The sequence below is a fragment of the Rhinopithecus bieti genome, unplaced genomic scaffold (genome assembly GCF_001698545.2).
Source record: "Rhinopithecus bieti isolate Rb0 unplaced genomic scaffold, ASM169854v2 scaffold_759, whole genome shotgun sequence".
Classification (NCBI taxonomy): domain Eukaryota; kingdom Metazoa; phylum Chordata; class Mammalia; order Primates; family Cercopithecidae; genus Rhinopithecus; species Rhinopithecus bieti.
The window spans coordinates 744,820-753,078 of record NW_016803631.1 but is presented as its reverse complement, the minus strand read 5'-3'; the positions used below and the strand labels follow the sequence as shown (position 1 = coordinate 753,078).

Sequence of the window (8,259 nt, the reverse complement as noted above, 5' to 3'; positions counted from 1 at the left end):
AAGAAAGGAAGTAACAGGCATCCAAATTGCAAAGAAAGAAGTTAAAATATTTCTGTTAACAGATGGCATGATCTTGAAAATCCTTAGGAATCCACAAGAAAACTATTAGAACTAATAAACCAGTTCAGCAAAGTTTCAAGATTCAAGATCAGTGTAGAAAGTTTTTACAATTTTTAAACTGCTATTTGCTCATTCCAAATAAGTTTATCTCCGTGGACATATATGTATGGAAGAATCCAGGGGAAAGGTTAATTCGATGGCTGTTAATCACAGCCAAATTTAGCACATCTGCTCTTAGTCAAAATACATTCAAATACATTCAAATAACAGCTGGCATTGTTGAGCACTTGGTATGTGGTACATATCATTCATGTGCCTTATGTGTACTGACAGTTACATGTGGTCAAACCAAGTATCATTGCCATTCCACAATGGAGAAAACTGAAATAGAAAATTGTTAAGTAAATTGGTCAAAATCACATACCTAATCCCAGCACTTTGGGAGGCTGAGGCGGGAGGATCATGAGGTCAGGAGTTCAAGACAGGCCTGACCAACATGGTGAAACCCGGTCTCTACTAAAAATACAAAAATTAGCCAGGCATGGTGGCATGTGTCTGTAATCCCAGAATCTCAGGAGGCTGAGGCAGGAGAATCACTTGAACCCGGGACGTGGAGGTTGCAGTGAGCCAAGATCATGCCACTGCACTCTAGCCTGAGTGACAGAGCGAGACTCCATCTCAAAAAAAAAAAAAAGAAAAAAGAAAAAAAGAAAAAAAAAAACCACCAAAGCCAGGATTCTATATGCTTTTTTCCCCCACAAGATCCTGAATGAGTTTGTCTGAAGGTGATAAGATAAAGAACACTAGACTGAGAGTTAAACAAGCTCTCTGGGGCTTTCCTCTGGCTCTTCCACTAACAAGATGTGTGACCTTGGATGAGCAATTTCCCTTTTCTGAATCTCTGTCTCCTCATCTGTAAAAAGAGAGAGTTGGACTAAATGACAGCTAAAGCCTCCTACAACCTCTAATTCTCTCCCACTGGATTTACTCTACACCTGGTTTCTGAATTACAAACTCTCCCTTTTCCAGCCACCTAGGAAAGACGAGGACCAGGGGAGGACAGACACTTACTTGTCATGATAAGAGATAGGAGAAACTGAAGCAGGACAGCATGTCACTTACACAAGTTGCTGCTTCAGCCAGTGATGGGTTTAGGTGAGGAGCATGGTTATAATTAGAGCAGCAGCCAGTCCTGAATGCTCTGCCAGCCTCCTCCAGCACAGCTGGGCCTGCCGATTGCACATGTAGGAATCTGAGAGGCTGCTCTTGAAAATGATCCTTCTTAAAAGGATTTTCTTTCTTCCTCTAGGGAAGGAAAACCTATTGATATAAAACTTCACTTCCCATTCCGTTTCCCCTGCTAAATGCCACTCCCGGAGAGACTGAGTGTTGATAAATACAGGGGAAGGAAAAAGTCGTAAGCTGAGCCTGGTCACATTGCCCCTTGTGATATCGTTTTATTTTTAACTCTCAACACTTGGACTACTTCTGTTGAAGTTTTCTCTCCTTTCCCTGCCTTCCCAACAGAACTGTGTCCTCTACTGCAGCTGATGCAACCCGGCCACCTCCCAGCAATCCGCTTAGTTGCAATCAAGGGTTCAGGTGCAAGCAGATGCTGACTCAGCCCGTTCCATTAAGGTAAGCATTCAAACAGGAGCAGGTGCACCATGACGAGGATATTCAGAGGTGAATATGCAGATGAAGCTGAGCCGCATATCACTTTTGTGTCCTGTGGAAGAGGATTGTTAAGCAAATTAGTTATGTAAAGATGTGGGGGAAAGGCAGGCACTGAGAATGAGATCCAGCCGTGTGTAAATTTCTGTTTCCAATTCAAGAGCAGGTAGGGCACTTGCTTTCTGACAGCTTAGGTTCTTTCTTCTATAATCAACCAGAGTAGTTATGATATCTGTAAAGTTACAGCATGGTGATGGGTGGAGGGATCTGGGGGAGTGGAGGAGGTGGTGAGGAAACAAGTAGAAGGCCTAGAACCCGGGATTTCTATTTCCTTTTCTTTCTTTTTTGAGACAGTCTTACTCTGTCGCCCAGGCTGGAGTGCAGTGGCACCATCTTGGCTCACTGCAGCCCCTACCTCCCAGGTTCAAGCGATTCTCCTGCCTCAACCTTCCGAGTAGCTGAGACTACAGGCACACACCACATCTGGCCAATTTTTGTATTTTTTTAGTAGAGACGGGGTTTCACCTCAACCGCCAGGCTGGTCTTGAACTCCCAGCCTCAAGTGATCTGCCCCCACAGTCTCCAAAATTGCTGGGATTACAGGTGTGAGCCACTGTGCCTGGCCCAGAATTTCTATTATTTATTTATTTATTTAATTCATTGTTATTATTATTTTTTTGAGACAGAGTCTTACTCTGTCGCCCAGGCTGGAGCACAGTGGTGCCGTCTCAGCTCACTGCAATCTCCACCTTCTAAGTTCAAGAGATCCTCTGCTTCAGCCTCCTGAGTAGCTGGGACTACAGGCCTGTGCCACCATGCTTGGCTAATTTTTGTATTTTTAGTAGAGACGGGGTTTCGCCTATCTCTACAGGTTTTCGCCTGTTGGCCAGGCTGGTCTCGAACTCTTGGCCTCAAGTGATCCACCCCCTTTGGCCTCCCATAGTGTTGAGAATACAAGCAAGAGCAGCTGCGCTTGGTCAGAATTTCTCTTTTCTAAAGTCTTAATGTTGTGATCTTTTCTCCAGTCAACACTTGCTGTGTTTAATTGCAAGTCATTCTCATGTAGCTTAAAATTTCATCTGCTGTGTCATACTACCGGTTAACAAGCACAACTGTATTTTCTGTATGTACTATTGAAACTCTGCAGAGTTTAAAACCTTTTATTCTCCAACAATATTCTCTAAGTGTGGCCCTCTTCTCCCCAGCTCTCTTGAGTCCAAAATGCATCCATGAAATATAAGTGAAATATTTTTCAAGTTGAAACACTTATACAGGCTTATGCACCAAAACCAAAGATTGTTATAAGCTTGAACAATTTTGCATATTCAGAGGGATAAAAGTAGAATAACTAATGATACTTGAGGTATCAAAAGTTATACGTATAGACAGATAGTTTCTCGCTTCTAGAATAACTGTATAGTGTTGCATGCACTAAAAATTGGCAAGGTAAGGGAACAGTGTTTATTTTCTTGTTTTTCACTGGTTCAAAGTTCAGCTAAGGACATCCTGGGAAGTGGCCTATGCAGGAAAAGGGATTCTGTACACTCTGACCTTTGATGTGTACAGGCTAAAGCCACCAATGCCAAGTAAAAGGAGACCAAAAGTAACTATTCAGATACCTTAACTCCTGGTTCCTTCCTGCCTGTCTCTGTAACCTCCATATGTACCCCAAAACTCTGTTATAGGTGTCTGGGTTATAATTATGTCTGTTTCCTGGGCACAAACAAATTCACTGTGTATAATCACCTAACTTCATTTAATTTTTCCAGGGCTTCCACAGCAGCAAGGTCTCCAAGGTGTATGCTGGGGCGCTGTCCTGGTGAAACTAGGGTGTGCTGGCTCACAAGTAACCAAGCAGACAGGTTGAGTCCCAGATACCCCTAGACAATCCAGTTACTTTAGCACTTTCTTGACCAAGACAATGGTAATTTAATAGAATAGTACTGATAAATTTATAGAATAGCACCAGATATGAGAATTAACTAGCTAATTCAATAACTAATAAGTATAAAGGTAGAGAGATTTCTAGTATAGCTGGAGAAATCAGATTGTGAAGTGGAATGGATCTGGAAAAGGGTGGCTATGTTTTAGGATAAAGTGAAGGTCCTGGAATTGCAGCGTCGAAGCCAAGGATTATGGAACCCAATGTGGGAATTATCCTCAGCAAATTGATTGTGATAAAATCTCAAGAAGGCAAAGAGATTACTTTAATAATTAACTTCGTAAATTTTCTTTCCCTACAATTAAATATTTCCATAGCAGAGAAACAGGTCAACAATGCATAATTAAAGTAATTAATTGGCTGGTTAATAGGTTAAGAGTTAAAAATATCTTTGACCTTTAACTTTTAACCTTGTCACTTTCCCTGAAGTTAAAGCTCAGAAATAAATCATTATTGCCAGGGCCAGCCACATGAGGAGGCAGAATAGTTTAGTCACTGACATCATGTGAGGGGTGCTGAGAAGGCCCCTTGCCTAAAAATATCTCCCTGACATCAACCCTGTTTGCCTACTAACTTTAAAATTATAGAAAAGAATGTTAAAACTATTATCTGTTAATCCCATTCTCTTTTGCTTGAGTCAGTGATTTAAATACACCTGCTATATGTGTTAGCATGACTTTGTTGGCCAGCAACACTTGGTCATCACCTCCTCCTTCTTCCAGGCTTCGTCCTACTCTGCCCTTGGTACCATCTAAGCTGCCAACATGCCTTGGCTGTCACCACTCAGGTAGCTTTGTGTGGTGCTGTGATTTCTACAGACTCTCATAATAAAACTTCAAAGCACAATAGAAAAAAGGCACGTGACTAGAACCAGACACTCTGGGAGCACAGACAAGACATTTCACTTCTCAGAGCCTCAGTATCTCTTCTAGGAAATAAGGAGGTTAAAACAGACCCTTTCCTTTCAAAATGAGGTCCTTAGAACATCAGCTTCAACTGGAGTTTGTTGCAAGGGAAAAGTCTCAGGCCTCACCCTGGCCCCACTGGATCAGAATCTGCATTTTAAAAAGGTTGCCTAGGTGATTCCTTTGCATGTTGAAGTTTGAGAAGTGATGGAATAGCAGATTTCTTATTATCTGCCTGATCCAGAGTTCGGATTCTATGACTGCCAAGTGTTTAAAAGAAAAAGTACTTTAATCGCCTGCAAACAATCTGGCAGAGCTCAGAGTATCTATTATAAATCCAGCCCACTGAGATCTTTTCTTCAATGAGGCCTACATTAACCTAAGTCGAAATGATTTCCTTTTTACCTTAAAAAAAAAGCAGCCCAATTAGCATACATCTGACATCCCTCTACTTTCTTCCTAAATTTGTTTCAAATTACTCTCACAGCTTTTAAAATGCTGCCTTTTTAATGGTTCAGTTTAATTCAATTCAATCCTATTCAATGTTCGTTGACTGAATGCCGGGGGCAGTGTTGGCTCTACTTACCCTTCAGTCCCTAGAAGCCCATTTGGTGGGCCCTAAAGAGGTATTATCACCCTCTGTTGATATTCCGGTCAGACCTCCTTCCACTGCCTGCACACACCTCGCTGGCAACAACACTTGTGCCCATCACTGGAACCTCTCTCACCATTCTCACCATCACAGCAACTTTGCCAGGTTCTGCCAACTGCCACAGTCAATCACAAGACAGAAGGCAAGTCTCAAGGACCACGCTTTCCTTTTTTCTTAATGAGCAGAATAACCCAGATGAGCAATAAAAATTACAAATTTTGGCCTAGGAAACAAAGATGCCTTCAAGTTGTCTTTATGGTATCTACAAAGTTTCAGTCCTAAAGCAGTACTATTTGAATTCCTAAGTGCTTAAGGAATGGCTCATGGTGATTAAAGGGGGCCGAAAGTGGGGGGAAGTGTGGAGGTTTACATTCTTAAAAGAGTGGGGAAATAATTTTTTAAATATAGAATTTTAATATCATCAAACTGACAGTGGAATATAAGATACATTGAAGTGAGGGGGACTGAAAATGGAAAGGCCAGACAAGGGCTACAGGAGGACAATGGGAACACAGGAAGGCCTGGAGGAGGGAGTTGACCGTGAGAATGACCTTCCTCATAGAGTGACTTACCTATTACACACTCCTTATTTCATCTCATTTGATGCTTGTGCAACTCTATGAGTTATTATAGGCCCTATTTTTTTTTTTTTTTTTTAACGACAGAATTTCACTCTGTTGCCCAGGCTGGAGTGCAGTGGCATGATCTTGGCTCACTGCAACCTCTGCCTCCAGGGTTCAAGCGATTCTTGTGCCTCAGCCTCCTGAGCAGCTGGGATTACAGGTGCCTGACACCACACCCGGCCACTCTTTTGTAGTTTTAGTAGAGATGGGGTTTCTCCATGTTGGCTAGGCTGGTGTCGAACTCCTGACCTCAAGTGATCCACCAGCCTCAGCCTCCCAAAGTGCTGGGATTACAGATGTGAGCCACCGTGCCCTGCCTATACCTGCCTATAAGCCCTATTTTTGAATTAATAAATTAGCTTTAGGGAGATTAACTTGTCAAAAATCAGCTTATTCATGGGAGTGCTCATTGATTTACTTTATATTGGGGGTGTCAGGTAAGGATTCTCTGTGGAGGTAACATGTAAGCAGAAAACTAAGTGGCAAGAAGGAGTCCACAGTGCAAATACAGAACGAGAGGAGAATTCTCCTGGTAGAAAGAGCAGATGCACAGGGCCTGTGCTGGAATAAGTGACAAGACCAGAGCAAAGTGCATAAGGGCGGGAGGTCAGGTAAAGGAGCAAGCAGGGGAGAGCTCATGCATGGCCTCATGGGCCAAGAGAAGGATTTCAGAGTTTATTTCCTTGTGAAGGGAATCCACTGGAAATTTTAAGTGGGGGAGTAATAACCTAGTTTTGTAAATTGTTAAAAATTACACTTCCTGCTTTTAAATATGGCCAATCCATTCTCCCCAAAATAGGAGCTTTAAAATTCCCCTGTCTTAGCAGTGAACATAATATGATTTAGATTTAAATACTCCAAAGATTCACACAGAACTAAATTTTACTAGATGTGCTAGATGTAGTTTAAATGGAATATGAGTTGGTGGAAGGACCTGGTGTGTGAATTGAGACATGGTGAAAATGGAAGGAGTAAGACTGATTATAAACCCATTGCACTATACCGGGTAAGCAAGGATGATGCCTGGCATTGGGCAGTGGTGGAGATGGAAAGAAGTGGGTAGAATTTGCCCACTCCTTTTCCAGATCTTTCATCAAGGCCATCCCACCTAACTGGCAATCCTTCCACCTTGGTCTCCCACAGTGCTGGGATTACAGGCATGAGCCACTGAACTGGGCCCAATTTACTCCTTTCTGCGTGGTCCACACAGCACCACAATCTGCATCAAATCGAGTTGCTGCCCCCTTGCCAGGTGCTAAATGCTTCCCTATTTCTTTAAAAAAACAAGCTATGCCTGAGGCTCACACACCTGGTCCTTCCACCAGCCTATGTTTCATTTAAACTACATCCAACACATTCCGTATAGATCTTCGGACTATTTAAGTCTAACCTTTATTAGTTTGACTGCTATCTCCTACAGGGGAACTTTAACACTCATATTTTGGAGAAAATGTGTCGACCATATTTTTTTTTTTTTTTTTTGAGACGGAGTCTCGCTGTGTCGCCCAAGCTGGGGTGCAGTGGCCGGATCTCAGCTCACTGCAATCTCCGCCTCCCGGGTTCACGCCATTCTCCTGCCTCAGCCTCCCGAGTAGCTGGGACTACAGGCGCCCGCCACCTCGCCCGGCTAGTTTTTTGTACTTTTTTTTTTAGTAGAGACGGGGTTTCACCGTGTTAGCCAGGATGGTCTCGATCTCCTGCCCTTGTGATCCGCCCGCCTCGGCCTCCCAAAGTGCTGGGATTACAGGCTTGAGCCACCGCGCCCGGCCTACTTTTGTTCATTTTTAAGAGGATAGAACATACTGCTTTTTCAGACAAGAAGCAAGAATTTAAATGTGAACACAGGGGCCGGGGCGGTGGCTAATGCCTGTAATCCTAGCACTTTGGGAGGCTGAGGTGGGTGGATCACCTGAGGCCAGGAGTTCGAGACCAGCCTGGTCAACATGGCAAAACCCCCGTCTCTACTAAAAATACAAAAATTAGCTGGGTGTGGTGGCGCATACCTGTAATCCCAGCTACTCAGTAGGCTGAGGAAGGAGAGTTGCTTGAACCCCGGAGGTGGAGGTTTCAGTAAGCCGAGATCGTGCTACTGCACTCCAGCCTGGGTAACAGGAGCGAGATTCTGATTCTAAAAAAAAAAAAAAAAGTGAACACAAGGCATAGAAATTAAAAGGGAAATGGCACCTGCTAGCCATACTCTGTCTCAGGCGTAGATTTTTGTCAGCCTTTTCACAGCGAAGAGTTTCTATAATCTGAGTGCTTTGATCTAGTAGATATTTCATTGTAAATATCAGAAACCATATTGTAGTGCATACACACACACGCGCGCGCGCGCACACACACACACACACACACACACACACATATATATATATATATATATATATATTTTTTTTTTTTTTT

General features: G+C 43.0%; 1 protein-coding gene across 4 annotated transcripts in view; it reads left to right on the top strand.

Moving 5' to 3' along the window:
• The first annotated feature begins 1,232 nt into the window (after positions 1-1,232).
• Positions 1,233-8,259, top strand: part of FBXO40 (F-box protein 40) — a 37,286-nt gene continuing 30,259 nt past the window's right edge. For 3 of the 4 annotated variants that reach the window (XM_017891185.1, XM_017891179.1, XM_017891164.1), the window contains exons 1-2: positions 1,311-1,477; positions 1,588-1,698. The gene's annotated coding sequence lies outside the window, so the exon portion shown is untranslated. The other variant, XM_017891170.1, reaches the window with a different exon arrangement.